Genomic DNA, 18,394 nt, shown 5'->3' on the forward strand with positions numbered 1-18,394 from the left:
GATGAGCAAAATGTCTCAGACAGATGAACTCCAAATTTTCTAGGATGCTGATATATAATTGCAAGCAAAATTTTGAAGTGAGCTGGCATGGATAGAGTTAAAATGATTGGGAAAATGATTCACAATGGAGACAAAATGGTATCTTGAAGGGTTCACTGGGCTGAGAGGTGGAAGACTAGGGAATTCTGGTTTTAATTATGTCTTCATTGTATCTCTCTGTGCTGCCTTGCAGAAGTCACAGCCTTTCTCTGCCTCAGTTTTTCTCAATTTCAAAATGAAGGACTGATGTTTTCTAAGCCCCATTTCAACACTAACATTCTAGGACACTAAAGGACATAATTGTGTGCAGGTATGAAATTACTAATATGAGCACCCAGTGTCTCATGGAAATATAATAACCAAATGTAGAATAATTCAGCGCCTGACAACTTATTATTTTGTACATTTTACAAAAATAAGATCTATTAGGGTCACATCAGAAAAAGAATGAATTCAACTATACCATTAAAACTATTTTAAGAGGAAAAAATAGTTGTCACTATGTGCTTCCTCATTTGCATGACAGCAGATATAATTATTGATGTCTTAGGCTCTTTTCAACACTTTTTTTCATGCGAGTGGATGAATTATAGGTACCAAAATATAATAGGGTCACTTTCTCCAATTTTGCCCCCAAATCTGGCATGTGTGGTCATTAAGACGAAGTGTTCAACTGAAAAACACTAAAGTGTTTATCAGTGAGTGGTATTTGTGGGACAGCCAAAAATCTTCTGATTGACCCTCATGAGAGAGTCAGAATCTGCGTTATTCTCCTGTCTCCAGGTTGGTGAAGGCAGAAAACATAAAAGCTACAGAAACACATTTAAAGCCAAAACATTTGCTTCACATAGACACCACCAAAGTGTGATCACAACTAAAAGTTAACCAGTATTTTCCCGGTTCCAAAAGCACATCTGTCTTCCTTTCCCATAAAATGTTTGGTATCTCTAATTTAATTTTGTCTTAAAGTTCTTTTTTCCGCAGCATAGAAGGAGGTATTTTTTTCTTTCACTGCTACTTTCCTGACACTCCCAGCTTCTCACATAGTTTTAAATCAAAATTCTTTCGCTTACTTCTTATCTCTTTTTAATGTGATCAGTTCCATTCACCATTGTCCTTACCCTTAAAAACTTAAAAGAGGGAGAATTAAAGTACACATGCTAAAATTGAAACATGCCCAGTTTTATAGGTGGGAAACAAAGCTTGGATCTAGGACCAGTAGAAATACAGTGAAGAAACCAGTTTCATCAAGACAAAAGAAAAAACAAAATAATCACACTGAAATTTATGAAATCGGAGACTGAAAATATGGAAAATCTTTTATTTGGAGCTCCTTGATAGCATAAAGCTTATTACAATTTTTCAAACATAGTGAAGGTTTTAGAATGTGGACATTTCTCAATATTTCCAAAGTTTCTGTCTACCTGAGGTTAAATCCTTTGAAAAGACTTCTCTACAGTAACAGTATTGAAAAATTTATTAAAGAAACTACTGTGCACTCTGCCTTATTACTCAGTTAATCCTGATCTATATTTAGAGAGTGGTGCCAGCCAGGTTGAGGCTTCAAAGGAATGAACACAAATATTTGCCATGTCCTGTGCAGTATAGTTTTGGTGATAGAAAATTCATTTTGGAAAATATCATTGAAGTTAGAGTATAAGCAAATCTCAGCAACCTTCAAATGGATAAATAGAAGGTTAACAAGAAAATCAATAAGGGATTCTCAGTATTCCAAATGAAAAGAACAACAGAGGTTATAGAGGTAGGGGCTTTCTGCATTTAAAAAAAGCAAGAAATTAAGGCAAGTTGTGTTCTTATAAAAATTTAAAAGAAATTCAGCAAAATTAACAGGGCTCCCAACATCAGTTCAAAATATGGACATAGGTACATCACCATCCCTTCTAATAAAGTCCTGATTTTAATGGCTCATCCCCCAAACTGCACAGACTTTGGTAACTCAATGAAGGAATCCATTGCAAATAACTTTGATCTTCTAGTGTAAATTATAACATCAAACCAAGATTTGTTAACAGTGAATTTTAAAAAAATAAATAAAATTATGAGGGTTCAGAGTCCTAGGCCTGTTTGCCCTCTGATCCATTCCTGGCTCTTCTTTCCCCTTCTTTGTTCAGTATTGTGGGGAGCTGATCCTGCAAGCAGCTTTCCCTGCCTTCCTTAGGAGTCAGCTGCCAGCCAGGTGTGACCAATGGGAAGAAAGAGTGGGAAAGTATAGAGCTAGAGGATGAGAAATGCAAGGTATTCCCCACCCTGCCCCATGCTCTAGCTCTTGCCAAATGCCCCGTAACTCCTGACCCGACCCTCCAATGACATTCCCTTTCCCTTTATTCTTCTAGTTTAAGGATTGTAGTGGCTTTATCCTGTTGAAAATCACTGCCTCTCTTTGGTTTCTCAACCCTTCTATCACCTGTTTTAAAAATGACATGAATTAAATTCTCCCTGTGTTGAATACTTATAGCTGTTGCTGTTTTCCTAGTTGGAGCTTGACTCCATGCATCCTATTAAAAGGCATTACTGTATTCCTTGGTGTGGGGACAGAGTCCCAGAGAGAAGTTTCCAGGCTCTCGGCCTCACATGGAAAAGTGCTGGCTCTGGTAGTAGATGGCCATCAGCTGTAACCAGTTAGACATTAGCCACTGATATAACTGCCATGGCTGAGCTAGCAAGCGTGGATTGCAGTCAGCAAGAAGGGGTTGGCTGGTTGGTTGGCTGAGAAGCGGACAGCAGGCTGTGGATCATGTGGATCCTGCTTCCTGTGTCTCCAACCCAGCCACCACCAAGACTATAGTGGTATGAACCCCTCATTCGTGGCTCCGTTGATGTTCCTTTTTGGCCTCACCATATCCTGTGTTTTTATGCGGGGAGCTGGACCAGAGACCACACATGACACCCTGCGTGACACTTGATTTCCTTTTGCTAGACATTTCTTTTTAAAATGTGCTATTTTGAAGTATTAATAAAAGATTCAGTCCTCAGAAAAGCAGAAAGAAACTCAATGCATTTTTAAAAATCAATTTTCCATGGACACAATATTCAAAACTATAAACCAAAAGTATTATAAACTGTACTGTTTATTAACCAGAACAGAGCTAATAATTAACTGAAACTGATACATGCATTCCTTGCTAAAAGGAAGGGTGGCATATGATACCTGTCAAGGCTTAATTTCTATTACACATCTTCTGTAAGGCCCACTCATTCACCAGCCTATTTGCCAGTGGTCTCTCTGCCCTTTAATATCTTAAAAAAAGACAAAAAGAAAACAAAAATTTTTTGTATTACTAATTTGAAATATCACGTATGTGAATCCTTGGGGTAATATTTTGAAATCTAAATTATGTTTACACTTTTTTTTCTCCTTGTATTTGCTGCTATTGATTCTCTCTTCCGTCCCCACTCCTGTAAGCAAGTCTCCTGCGAGATGTTCATTGTCTCAATAAAAGGCAAAAAAAAAAAAAAAAAAAAAAAGTAAACAAAAGTGGTCTATGGGTATTTCTGGCTTTGTTTTATAAAATCCTATATTCTCAGGGAAAAGGGTTGCAGGACTCAGCCTAAGTACCTTGAAAAAACTTCAGAGGGTAAAGGGCTTCCCTGAAACTAGAAAGAGGATCCCCATGAGCACACAGAAGTGGAAAGAGAAACAGAACACTCAGTGTGTCCTGAGGGAGAAACAAGGAGCTGGGACCTGATACTGGAGGAATTGCCCAGGGTAGACTTGGCAAAGAAGTCCCGTGAGGTGATGGTTCTAGCATCCAGATGTGTCATGGGAGATGAATCATCACATAAATACTACCTCGACCTCACTTATCTGTACCAGGGATTACACAAATTCTTCCTTCCATTCATCAGTCAGCACTCCAGATAGCCACAGTGACTGGTCAGGACTTGTGTGGGAGCTACCAGGAAGCATCTCTCCCATATTTTTTGTTCTCTGTACTCGAGCATGGAAAGATGTAAACCGCCACCACAGGCAAGAGTCTGCTAGAGAATACAGCCAACACAGAAAGTGGATCCAAGACATGGAGAAGGAGAAATTGGGTGTTGAAGGCATTTGAATCTGGATCAAGCTGTTACCGGAGCTAGACCAATCATCACCTGGCTCTCAAGGTATGTGAGTAAAGCAGTTCTCTTAGCTAAAGTCAATTGGAATTGAATTTTGTGTTACTATCGTTAAAAAGAATTCTAATTGATACACTGTCCCTGTAATACCTATTCAAGGCCTTTGTGTTGGGGCATAGTAAGTACAGAATTTTTCTGATGACTAATATTAATGCATACACATAGGATATCTATTTATTATGCTCCTGGGCAGGGAGGGGGGGGATTTAACATTATCACATAGGGAGTCACATGTAAAAATCAAATGGGAATGCCTATTTTTGGTTGAACCTCCAGGGAGGATGAGACTTCTTGCCACAGAGACATTAAACCCTTCTACCACCGCTACGGAAAACTTAGTAGTCGGGATATGAGACAGCAGCCATTGGTGCCTGTGTATCTCCCACCTCTTTATTTATTGCTGCACCCGGCCTCCAGCTTCCAGTCCTAGTCAACTAATAGGAGTTTCCCAAATTGCCCATGTGGCTTCATGTATTAATATCTTTGCATTAGCTCTTTCCTCAGGCTAGAATGAGCTTCCCATACTATCAATCCTTCAATACTGAGCTCACGTGCTCCAGCTTCTATGAATTTTTTACCTGACACCAGCACTGCCCTCCTCCTCATACCTTCTATCCACATACTTTAAAACGGATCACTTACTTGTCATTCTGTACATCCCTCTATTGCGAACTATATGCAATATTTAAATTTCTCTATCTCCCCTACTAGACACGAGGGTAGGAATTCCCTGCAGTTCTTGGAATTTTTAGGAATCTGGCCACTCGGCTATCTACGATTATTTGTGAATAGTAAAAATAATTGAATACGTGAAATTAATGAATGGTGAAGCAGAAAGAATCATATATTTTTATAGCTGCAACCTTGAAGTTAACCCAATCTTTGTGAATCAAATATTTACCACAACAACAAGAATAACAAACCTATAACTTCTAAGAGAGGGGGATGTTAAATTTCATCAGAACTCATCATATGACAGCATTCTTTATTTTATTCTGGCACAGATATAGCAATATATTACAAAGTTTAAGAATTCTCATTTTTAAAATTTGGCTACCTTCCTTCTCTCTTTCAAATTTAAGACTTTTTTCTATTCCCTTTAAGTATTTTATTTCCTATGCATGTCTGTTTGCTCCTCAGACCTATATAATATGTAAAACATTATGTGTACTGTTATGTATGGTATTTTATTATATAGACAAGAACCAAAACATTTCTTCAAATAGCAATTCAGAAAAGAACCAAGCTAATTATAACTGGAAAAATGACCCTCCACCCACTTCACACACACACACACACACACACACACACACACACACACTCATATCCATACTCTTTAATAATTCCATGATTTCAACATCTTTGTGTAGGAAGGGAATTGCTGTCACTTGAAAAGGTTACTGTAATGCATCCTGTTTCTTATAGACCTATAGGAATCTGGGCATGGTTAGAAGCAGGAGAACCAACTAAGTGGAAATCGACATAGCTCTGCATAAAAATGTAGCCAGTTATCTCTATTTAGGGGAGACTCAGTGCAGATTATGTTATATTTGGGGAAACGTTGCTCTTCCTTAATGTGAATTGCCTCTGATAATTATTATTTGCCCTTGGGAGATATGTATGTGTAGAATCTGATAGATGATAAAGAAGAATGAGGTAGTAAATCGTCACTGTTACTGATCGGCAAACTCTACAGGGACTGTGCTGTTAGAGACCATCTGTAGTGTTATTCTAGGCTGCCTAACTAAGGCTTTTGGAAAGACATTACTACGAATAAGATCCTATGGGTTGCAATGGTTGGGAAAGGGGAATAGACCCTCCATGAGACCAAACTACGGTGAGTAGGGTGTAAGATACTGAGGATGTGGATTGAAGAGATATAAACAAAAGTGCTTTCTAAGAGCAAAGTAATCAATGGTGGACCTTGAGACAGGGAACTGGAGACAAGGAAGCAAGGCGAGGAATCAGGGTCGGCTCGTAAGGGATCCCTGTGAAAATATTACATTTTTTTAATTGTTCTTTTCCTTTTAACTATTGGGAAAGTTTCACTTAGTGAACAGTTTTTCATCTTTCCTCTATGTTATGATTCCCTTCATTTGTTTCTAATCTTCAGTTGTTATTAATACCTGCACAGACTTATGTGGTGGGGGTATGGGACAATCAAAGAAAATAAAAACATGAAGTATAACCTTTTGTCAGTGTTGCAGTCTCAACTTCTGGCAAATAGCAGGGAAATGAGTGGTGGCCTGAGAAGGAGCATGGAGAAGAACAAGGCCCCTGAAAGGGCTGTGGACAAGCAGATAACTCAAGAGTACGAAGGTGTGTCAAATGAATGGTGTCAGCCAGTTTGATGGAGACGCAGATACTGTGGCCACCTGTGTCTGCATGCAGGGAAGGGGAAGGGTTCAACAAAGAAATAATGGCTTCTGCCAACTCCTTCGTCTGGGAGAATGCTGCCTCTAGAGCCCTCATCCTGAAACCAGACAACTCAATTCCCCTCTGTATGTCCCTGTTGCCTCTCCAACTGCTGCCCCAGCACTAGAGCTCAGAGCCAGTGATTCTGTTGGTGAGTAAGTACATGTGTGGTGCCTTTACAAGGAGTGTCTGGGACTGCAGCTGCCCTCTATCTCACTCACCCACAATCTCTGCTTGTTTTCACAAACAGAAGTTATGGGGACTTCAATCCCTGGCACTGAGACCCCTTGCTCCTTCTGGGGGGTACCTCTGCAGCTGAGATATCCCTCCGGATTTTTAATAGTCACACACAGGTGTGGGACCAACCCGTTCTGCATCTCTGCCCTTCTACCAGTCTCAAAGTAGCTTCTTCTGTATGTCCTTAGTTGCAGGACTTTGGTTCAGCAAGACTTCAGGTGACTCTCAATAATGGCTGCTCTGCAATTTAGTTGTAATTTTGATGTGGTCATGAGAGAAAGTAAGCACAGTATTTACCTACTCTGCCGTCTTGACCGACTCATCTGTGGCTTTCTTACTCTGGTCTGGTTCTACTCCGCACCATTACCATGGTTGTCTTTCTAAAGAGCACTGGCCCATGACCTTCCCTGGTGCTCTGCTAATAACTCTGGTAAAAGCCTTCTTTCTGCCTATTTATTGTCTTCAGGATATCTACTGAAAGTTGCACCTTTCATTTGGAGACTTAGGCATTCAAAGAAACACCATTAACATTATTTGTTATGCTATGAGGATTCCACTTAAAAATTTACCCATTTAAAGATTACCCAAGTTTTCAGTATTGAGACAGATGGCACCACAGTAGAAGCAGCAATGTCTTAAAAAATCTGTTGAATTTGTTTGGGAAAATAAATGTTCACACAGTGATCAAAAGTCTTGTGGAATATGCTTGTTTAATAATTCTATAATTCCATCAAATATTTATGGTCTTGGATGAATTTGGTCGGGGAGAGATGATAATATGGGATATTTATAGAGAGTGTGGTGGAGCCTGTGGATTTAAATTTTAGATGCAAATGGACTAATTTGGGGGCAAGGCTCTTCACCTCTGCACCTCATCTTTATCATGTTACTTCTGGGCCTTATGACACAGAGCCCACTGAATTTCCTGAAATTAAGTTATATATAGCGTTTTCAAAAGTCTTCTATGAAGTTAAGTTCATGCCCACATTTCTAATATGCATAATGGTTTATAAACGCATAGAAGAAAAAGGAAGACCAGAAAACATGCTCCTCTATCCATCCCAGTAAGTTATGCCATTGAAAAGGGACTCAGGCATAGCTTTGAAATTCAGTCTGGAGTTCCCATTAACCCTCTCTTGTCATATCTCTGGTCTACCTTGATTGAATGGAAAGCATAAAACTGATATATAGTCTTGTTCTCATGTGTGTTAGAAAAGGACATCACTGACAATGTCTTCATAAACGTCAGTAATATAAGATTTCTCAGATATCAACAATAATGTTATAATACATTCAACTTTGGTATTTAGTTTATATGCCTTAAATTCAAAAGCTCTTCACCCACTGCTGCCCACATATGCTGACAACTGTTCTGATCCCAGCAGGAGTAACAGATTTTATTTCTTAAGTATTTCAGAACTACAACCAGAGTGTTATTATTAGATGAAAAATCTCATACTGACTTTGCAATAGAGAAAAAAGAAAGAATCAAGATGAAAATAATCTAGGCTATTTAAAAATGCCCTACATTTTCAAATATTGTAATTCAATTTGGTGTTCAAAGGTAACATATTCAAATGGCTCAAAATTCGAAAGATACGACATTGTATGTGGAGAATAATTTCTGTCATTTTCTTGTTCTCATTCAGTTCTTTCCAGGCTAACCCATTGTTATAAAATGTTTGTATTTTCTCCGAGATAGTCTATATACATACAAGCAGATATGAGCACACTTATATGTTTAACAATGTGTCTTTTCTATTTTCCCTTAACAACTTACTTTAGAGATAGTTTTGTATCAATACACAAAGGGATTTTAAATTATGTTTCTGGTTGCATACCATTCCATTGTAGGGATATAGATAATTTATTTCACCAGTACCAAGTGAATGAGCATTTGAGTTGTTCCCAATCTTTTGTTAACATATAGCTATCCCCACACCTATATCATTTCACTTAGAGACAGAAATATGTCCATATATATATATATATATATATATATATATATATATATGATAAATTTGTTTACTTCTCAGAATTCAGCTTTCTCCTTGATATTCTTGGATAGATATTTATTTAGTATACACTCCTAGAAGTTGAATTTCTTGGTTAAAACTGTGTGTTATAATTTTTTAAGGACTGTAATTTAATCATTTTTAAATTGTGATAAAAAATTTCAAAAGGATACATTTTGAGAAGTCTTCCTCAAACCCTCTTTGCTCAACCACACACTTCCTTTTCCCAGAAGCAAATATGTCTCCAGCTTCTTGTATATCCTTTCAGAGATGTTTATACACGCACACACACGTATGCACAAGAATGTGCATATAGGAGAATTTAATTTATTTAGGTGGATTTGAATTTTCTTCTGCATTGTAGTTTACAGGACTCAGAAGCCTGTTGCAAAAATAGCTGACTCAGTGTCACCATTTAATTTAGGAACATAGCTTTTCTATTGCCTCATACAAACTATCATCATTTAAAGTGATAATTCCACCAATTTTCTCTATGCACATCTGTTCTGTGTGGAAGGACGAGAGGCTATAGATAAAGAGCCCTGCACTATCCTCAGCCAAAAATTGTCTAATGAGATGAGAACCAGGCTGGCGTGGGCCCTGCATGCCTAGTGAACAGCAGTTACCCTGTAATCCTATCCTTCTTATCTAGCGGTACTCTTCCCCTTTCTCTTATGTTGGATCCTCTGTTTCTTCTGGACCATGTAATCCTTCTTTTCTTAGTGTTTCCTACATCCACCCCTCCACACACACATTCTCTCTCTCTCTCTCTCTCTCTCTCTCTCTCTCTCTCTCTCTCTCTCTCTCTCTCTCTCTCTCTCTCTCTCTCTCGTCTCAGAATATATCTTTCAGTAGCTTCAGAAGAAGAATGACTAGAAGGTAAATGTTTTGAGACCTTGCATTTCTGAAAATTTCTTTATTCTTCCCTCTCATCTGATTAATTGTTTGGCTGGTAATACAGTTTCACATGGAAAATACGTTTTTCCCCAGAAATTTATAGGCATTGCTCCAATCTCACTATTAAGAAATACAATGCCATTGTGATTTCTGACACAAATTTTCCCTCTCTGGAAACTTCCGTGATCTTCTCTTTGCCACTAATGTCCTAAAATTTTCCAGTGATATGCTTTGATGTGATTTTATTTCTATCCATTATATTCAGCACTGGATATGATTTTCAGTCTAGATATTAATGTCTTATAGCTGTGGGGAATTTTCTTGAATTATTTCACTAATGATTTCCTCTTATATGCTTTCTCTTTTTCTCTTTCTGAAAATTATATTTATATAACTCCTGGATTTGTCCTCCATTTTTTTCCATGATCTTTCTACTCTTTTTCATTTCATTTTGTTTCTCCTATTTTTGAGAAAATTCCTCAATTTTATTTTTCAACTGATATTCTCATGTACTTTTATTTTTTGTTTATTTTTATGGTGACAAAATATATATAACATAAAATTTACCATTTTGATCAATTTTAGGCATACAGTTCAGTGACATTAAGTATATTCACATTGTTGTGCAACCACTACCACCATCCATCTCCAGAATTCTATCATCCACCGAAACTGAAACCCATTACATTAAATAATAGCTTGCCATTCTTCCTCCCAACAACCCCCCCGACAACCACCATTTTATTTTCTTTCTTTATGACTTTGATAGAATATATGTCTCATATAAGTAGAATCACACAATATTTGTCTTTTTGTGTCTATCGTCAATTTTATTTCCCTTAGTATAATGTCTTCAAGCATCATCTATGTTACAGTATGTGTTAGAACTTCATTCATTTTTAAGGCTGAATAATATTCCATTGTATGTATATACCACATTTTGTTTATCTGTTCTTCTGTCAGTGGATCTTTGGTGTATTTCCATATTTTAGCTATTGTGAATAATGCTGCTATAAATACTGGTGTATCATATTTTAAATTTATACTATTACATATGTTTTTATTTTTCAAGAGTTCTCTGAATGTTCTATTTGTGTTCTTTTTTCAAGGCTATAAAATAATATCTTAGTTTTCTGAGGATATAAATGGTAATACAGAGGGTGCCAAAAAAATGTACACATATTTTAAGAAAGTAAAAATAAAAACTGTATCAAAATTGTAATACTCAATATATACTGATAAAAAAACATGAATACAAGTCTTGTGTATACATTTTTTGGCACCCCAAGTATCTATATCTATGTATCTATATACCTATGTATAGATATCTGTATCTATATCTATCTATCTATCTATCCATCTATCTATCTATATCTATTTACATATATATGTGTATGAATTTCTCCCTGGGTGAGGCTATCCATTTCCTTCAAGGTGCATTTGATTGCTTGTTGATTTTAGTCTTTTTTTTCCATGTTGGAGGTTTTCTTGGATGTCTTATAATCATTGACTTTCTGCTCTTGATTAAGAATGAAAGGCTAAAGCTTATTTAGATCTCTGAATACATATATACACATGGGGCTCACTGACTTTGAGATTTATAGCAGACTAATCTGGGAAGGCTGTTTGCTTGACATCCTTCCTTGTTGGCAGTATATTTAGGTCTTTCCAATTGTGATGGTCAGGTTGCCAGAGAAAAGTCCACCTATCTCCTTCCTGGAAGGTTGAGATGTGGCTGCCAGTGTCCTTGGAATGAGTACAGGAAAGAGTTCAAGGGGATGTGTTTAATAGAATATCCAGGTCTTCAACTGTGCCTGGCCTCCCTCCGTCCAAAATAAAACCACAGACTTATTCCAAGGTGGGGAGAATCAATTTCCTAGTGGTGTGGAGTTGGGAAGGAGATCAGAGTAGATAATTGCTTCTCCTTTTAGCTTTCACCCAATCCTCCCTTAACACTGTCCTTCCCTCCTTCACTTTCAGTTCCAGAATTACCTATGGTTATCATTTCTTGAACCTTTTGAGGACTCAGTTGTACTAATGGGGATGTTTCTCAGCTTTCCCCATGAACAGTTTCAGTTTGCATTATCTGGGGTATGCTAAGTCAGTCAGGTTTCATCCACCTATTTTCCCATTTTCAAAAGTATGTTGAAAAGTATTTCTTCTCTTCCTCCCCATCTTTTCATGTTTTTTAAAAAAGTGTCTTTAAGATTGTTTTCACCAGATTTCCAGAAGTGTGTTAATGTGCCAGATTTCAGTTAATGTGTGTGTGTGTGTGTGTGTGTGTGTGTGTGTGTGTGTGCAATTCTTACTCTAACCCTATATTGGCACAGCATATTTAGTTTTATCCGGAAAAGAAGATAAGGATCTCCCGATTCACCAAACTTCTAATAGATTTAGGGATTTAGAATTTAGTTTAATGCCATTAACTTAATGTTGCCTTGTTGAAAATTCTCTCACTTCCTCATTTTGAGGTGATATTTAGAAATTGGTTTATTTCTCCACAACTAAGGCATTAAAATTGGGCCTAAATCATATCACGTGCCCATTCTGAAAAGGTAGTTGACATGTCAGCAAATAAATCTTTTCTTTTTTTCAGAGGTGCAATTTGCCTATAGACACTTTATTAAAAGGAATAATCATTGAGAAAATTATATGTACTTATGATGGATTTTAAATTATAAATGATTTGTGTTATTTGGTCCCCATTTATAAAAAAAGGGGCTCTTTTAGGTGGTCTTTTGAAGAAGTTTCATATATTTTCTTTAAGGTCATTGCAATTGGTCAAATTCAAGTAGTGCTGCAGCAATCAAAGTGAATCTGTGAAAAAAAAAAAAAAACTTAAAAATAAAAATGGCACCTGTTTATTACCCAGATATATCTGTTCCCTCTGCTTCACTTTAGTCATAGCTATTTAATTTCCTGAAACAAGAAACAAACAGATTTTCACTAATGTCAGTACTGCAGAGCTAGCATAGGACAGAAGAGCCAGCTGTACTCCATTTCATCTTATGCATCATCAACAAAATTGGCATAGAAGTTCTGATTTCAGAGCCTTTATGGTTAATGATGATGTACAAGCTGTGCTTGATTTTCAGATACAAGACTGATCTTTGCTGACAGAAAAATCTATTTTTGATTCGTAAATTGAGCAAATTTGATGCAAAATTATTGATGTAGGATAAACGCAGATCATGAAGATATCATTTTTAGACTCACATTTCTAACCCTAAAACAACTTCAGTTTATTATTATTATTATTATCATCATCATCCTTATAATTATTAGCATTATAAGGATGGTAACTAAGGATTTAACTAAAATTGCAATTAAGTTTTGTGAATGAGTCATGTATCGACAAGTCTTATATTAACTTAAGAATGTGACTGCAATGAAAAAGAGCAACAATCCTAATTAGCAATCAGTTTTATTAAATATCCTTATGAAACATATTGTTTGGAAAACCAATGTTCTGGGTGTAGGGCTAATTTAGAATCATATGTTGCAAGTGATCATGGGTACAAATCTTCTGATGTTATATAAAGAATGGTGGAGCAAACAGATTTCAAAGGGTTAAAAAACCACTTCCTTGATTATAAGCTTTTTGACAACAGAAATTATATCTCAGTCATTGCTTAGAGCAGCTACTATTTTTTTAATTCATGCAAATCAATTTTATCATACTTGCTAATTGTGTACCATTGACTTTTTTTTTAGAAGCAGCAATAATGGCCTTGTGCAAAATTATGTAGCTATAAAGTATCATCTTAGATGTTCATTCATTTTGTCCCCATTTAGGAGCCCCCACCACACATTCCCAGTTCTTTCATGCTGCCTGCTTTCTGGAGGTAGTACTCCCTACCCCTTACCCCCTATTCTGGCTTGCCCCTTCCTTATTCCATACCTGTCACTCATTAACCTTCTCAAAACTTATCTGTCCTTTGTCCCATTCCTTTAAGATTTTGCAAAGATATACATGTTAAGAGCTTGAAAGTGTTTATTTTTAAAATATGTTACCCTTCTAAGAGTATTAATTTTCATTTTTAAGAGGAACTCTTGAAGACCCATTGCCAGCAGTTGAAATGTCACATCTTTCTGTCAAGAGTGGCAAAAATTCATAACTTACAATAACCAACCTTTACTTACTGGTTCTACCCATCTTACAATGTGTGTTTCTGAAGCATAATGAGAAAGAGATTAAGATCAAGGGCTTTGCAGTCAAATGGATCTGGTTTTGAAATTCAACTCTAGTACTCAACCCTTTCAAATCTGTTTGCTCCACCATTCTTTATCCAACATCAGAAGATTTCTACCCATGATCACTTACAACATATGATTCTGAATTAGTCTTGTAGAGAATGGGGATGCTAATAGAATTGATTATTAATTAATCACAATTTGCTTATTTTTAAGATGGGATATGGGTACCCACCTCATAGGGTTGTTGTAAGAAGTAAATGAACGAATGCATGTAAAATGATTACTATAATGTTGAGCAATAGTAGGGCTTCAGTAAGTGTGAACTACTATTATTATTGGTGTGATTGATGTTGTATAATTCAAGTATTCTTTCTGAATTGTTCATTTTTTTGGTGTCAAAGATGGGTCATATATACATATATATATATAGAGAGATATATAGATATATACAAACAAATATACATATATATTTGTATCCTGTATGAAGGATATATAAACTTTAATAAACCAAGGCATCAAGGCTTGTTCAACTTTGTTTCCCCAAGATTGCATGTAATAATTGCTAAATGAATATCAAATTTTATTCCATCCACCAGGAAATGTCTTTGATTACAGTATATATTTCCAATGAAGAAGAAATGGTTTAAATAAAGAAAAATGATAGGTTTTCACACTAATGTACTTTAATTGAATCAAACCATTTTCTTGTGTTTCTTCAATAAGATCAAATGAAGCATTCTCTTAAAAGATAGGCCCATCTCTTTTGCCATCAGTATAACAGAAACCTCACATGTTATGAGCAATAAACCAGTATCCCAGGGCTTAATTAACTATCAAGAAGCACATTAGATACCTTTATATTACTAGCAAACTATGCCAAATTATACTCCAGGGGTCTTAAAGAGTTAATATCTCCCTGTAAAGTGCTACATGGTTTATTTTCAAGGAATAATTTAAACATTTGGAGAATGTTTTAATAATATCAACAAAACAACAACAGCATCGATGATGTTGGGTCCAATTCTGTAGGGTATACTTGGGGCTGGGAGTTAAAAATCTTTTAGAAACAAGGGTGAAAACCTGTTGTTCAAGAATCATTAAAGATGAGCATCTAAGAGACCATCTCCGGGTACAGAGTTTACTTAGAATTTGCAGTGAACTCAATCCAGGGATCTTTTTTTATTGTTTCTACATATTGAGTTCAAGATGCTGTTATAATGAGTGACTCTAAATGAATGTGATGCAAAATATCAGGCCCTCAAATAGACAATTTGATGCCTAACAATATCTGAAAGCTTGCTTGGCTGGAAGCTGTTGAATCACTTTTAAACATTGGAGAAACCCAATGTGACTGAGTGACTTAGTGACTGAGTTTTGAATATAGATATCAATGGAGTAAGAAAACTTTGCCCATTCCAGTGCTTGCATCTTTTTTCTTTAGAAACTCAGTCAATCTGTTCCCACCTATATGAAGGCTTGCCTTGACTTTTCCCCTTGAATTGGAGTCAACTCACCAAAGTCAACTCAACCTAGTAAGCCAATGGTGTAAGTTCTAGTCTGAGTCCAAACCTGAAGGCAGGAAAAGACTGATGGTCCAAGATAATCAGGCAGAGTGAGGGAATTTTCTTTTCTTCAGTCTTTTTCTTCTATTCAGGCCTTCAGTGGATTGGACGAGGCTGACCTGCACTGGGGAGGACAATCTGCTTTACTCAGTCTACAGATTCAAATGTTAATCTCATCCTGAAACACCCTCACAAACACACCCAGAATAATGTTTAACCAAATATCTAAGCACCTCATGGCCCAGTCAGATTGACATAAAATCAACAATGGCAGTAGTCAAGAACAAGCATTTTACTTCCATAGGACTTTTGCATTCCCACTTTCCAAAATGATATTTCACATCTTTTCTTTACCCCTTATATCTCCTAACCCCTTTTACTCTCTGCTTATAACATAGTTTCATAAGTCATTGAGAAAATGGAAGTAATTCAATAAGAATTCCTCACCTTTCCAATCTAAAATGTTCTACCCACCTCACTCTATACCTGTTCTCTGCCTGCCTTGTTTTATTATTGAGCAACTGTCTCTGTTTCCTCACCTTCTCAATGGCTTCGTTTGTCAATTATCGTCTTATCCTCTCCTAAATCATCATTTCTTTACTCAGTTACTCCCATTGTCATAAACCATCTCTAGTAACTCCTTTCTTAAACACACACACACACACACACACACACACACACACACACACACACCAACAACAACAACTGCAACAGTAATAGCAACAACAGTAGCAGAAAGACCCTCACTTCACCTTACATTGTCTTCCAATGGTCTCTTGGTTCTCCACTAAAATGTTTTTTCAGGGGAGTCTTCCCTGTCTACCCATTTAAAAGTAGTCACACAGTTACTCCTTATTATATCTTCCTATTTGAAGTCTCTACGTTGCATTTATCACACATATATCTATGTATCTATATCTATATCTATATCTAAATCTATATAGATGGTTTCAGTTTACTGTTTTTCTCCCCCCAATATTACATAAGCTCTATAAAAGCAAGTAACTTCTCCGTCTTTCCACGTCTGTATTATCAGCACATATGACAGAGGTAGAGGGCTCTCAATAATGATTTTTTGACTGATTGAATGAATGGACTATTTCTTGTTTTTTTCTGTCTGCTATGAGACCCTAGGATTCTCAAGGGAAAGGACTTTGTGTCTTATCTGTCTTTGTAGTTGGTTTCATAAAGACTTGTTGAATGAGTGAATGAATCATTGACATAAATGAGCAATAATCTAAAGATAAAAGTTATTAACTAACATGATATTCTACTTTTAAAATTTGCATTGGCATTTTTACTTAAAAAAATCAGAATGATTTCTTTTAGGGTTGTACTAATTCCTCTTAAACTAGTGCTAATTTGTATGACTTATGCATATGCATCTAAATTAATTTTTCTAACTTTAACTAAGGCTTATAAATAAATAAGTACACATATATGTATGTAGATGGATGGCTATATATACACCTACCCACACATATATAAAACATATGTTAGTCCTGTTCTAAGAATCTGCCAAAGTTTCTTGGTAAGACTTGCCAATTGCAATCATGTGACAAGATGACAGTTCTCTTCTCTGGGAGAAGTCCAGACTTCCAGTGTCTGGGATAGAAATAATGCAGACCAAGAAACATATATAGCTGATGATGGGTGATTTTTGGCTCCTGTAATGTGAGGTTTGGTTTTCTTATTGCGAGACTTTGAAAATTATTAGACCAGAAATTATTTTTATTTCTACTCAGCTGAAAATTTTCCTTCTTTTGTTTCTGTATTCAGACACACTGTGAAGACAATTTGCCTGGTCACTATGGGTTTATATTAAACTGCCACCCAATGATAGCATGAGATCTTTCTGCCAGTGTAGCTGTCATATTTTTATCAGCATAGTAAGTATGTATCCAAATATACCCAATTATAGATGCCTTCCTGTTGTCAATAATAAAGTACTGCTTAAGAGTGAAGATGTTTTCACTCTCAAGCAGAATTAATTCTGAGAAGATGATAGGGACAGTTCAGTGATTGCATTTATTCACACAGAGGAGGTAATAGTTAGGAATACTTTCAGCTGCAAGCAACAGAAGAATCAACTAGCAATGGCTTCAACAAAGTTGAGTTCAGCAGCTCAATGTCAGTAAGGCTGCCATCTCTGTAATTCTACTGGCCTTCTCCTCAAAGTCAAATAATGGCTGGCACACAATAGTCCTAGAAAAAAAGTGCTCAAATGTATCAAGAAAGAGGTGGTTGGAAAGTGAGTTTCTTCTCGTACACTGTCCTCTTATGAAGGAGAGAAAAACTCTTACTTGAAACCCTTCAACAGAGTCCTCGTTACACCTTATTGGCTACCAATTGGTCCCAAGACAGTGCTTAGACCAGTTGCTGGAGCCACCTTTGCAGAGAACTAGGAGTTGTTGTCTGATTCATGAACAAATTTAGGGATCTATTTGAAAAAATAAAAAGAAGAATGAATTTTCTGTTGGCAAGGAATAGTGCCTCCCATAGAAGGCCACCAAGAACACTCATGAGGCTTCATGGCTGAGATCATGAGTTCGAGTAGAAGCTGGCTTGGAGAACAAAATCTGGAAAGACTAAAAGGCAGAGAGAGCTGCTTCTGCAAGTCTACAGAACAATCAGAAAGCTACAAATAATTAGCTAGAGCTGAACATTCTGTATCTGTGGGATAGTAAAAGAAGACACTGCAGAGATTGACAGGAGTCATGTCATGAAGACAGTGTGGAAACAGGAAATCAAGTTCTCATACCTTCAGGCATTCGTTCTGCGGTTGTTCAAGTTTCAAGTAAATATCTGACTGGGCTTTTCCTCCATGTGGGGCTGAGGAAATCTAGACATTTCAAGGACAATATTGTCATCTATTTTAAGAAAGAAAGGTGAGAG

Source organism: Rhinolophus sinicus, chromosome 17 (assembly GCF_057876585.1).
Source record: "Rhinolophus sinicus isolate RSI-liver-muscle chromosome 17, RSI-T2T, whole genome shotgun sequence".
In the NCBI taxonomy this organism is placed as follows: Eukaryota; Metazoa; Chordata; class Mammalia; order Chiroptera; family Rhinolophidae; genus Rhinolophus; species Rhinolophus sinicus.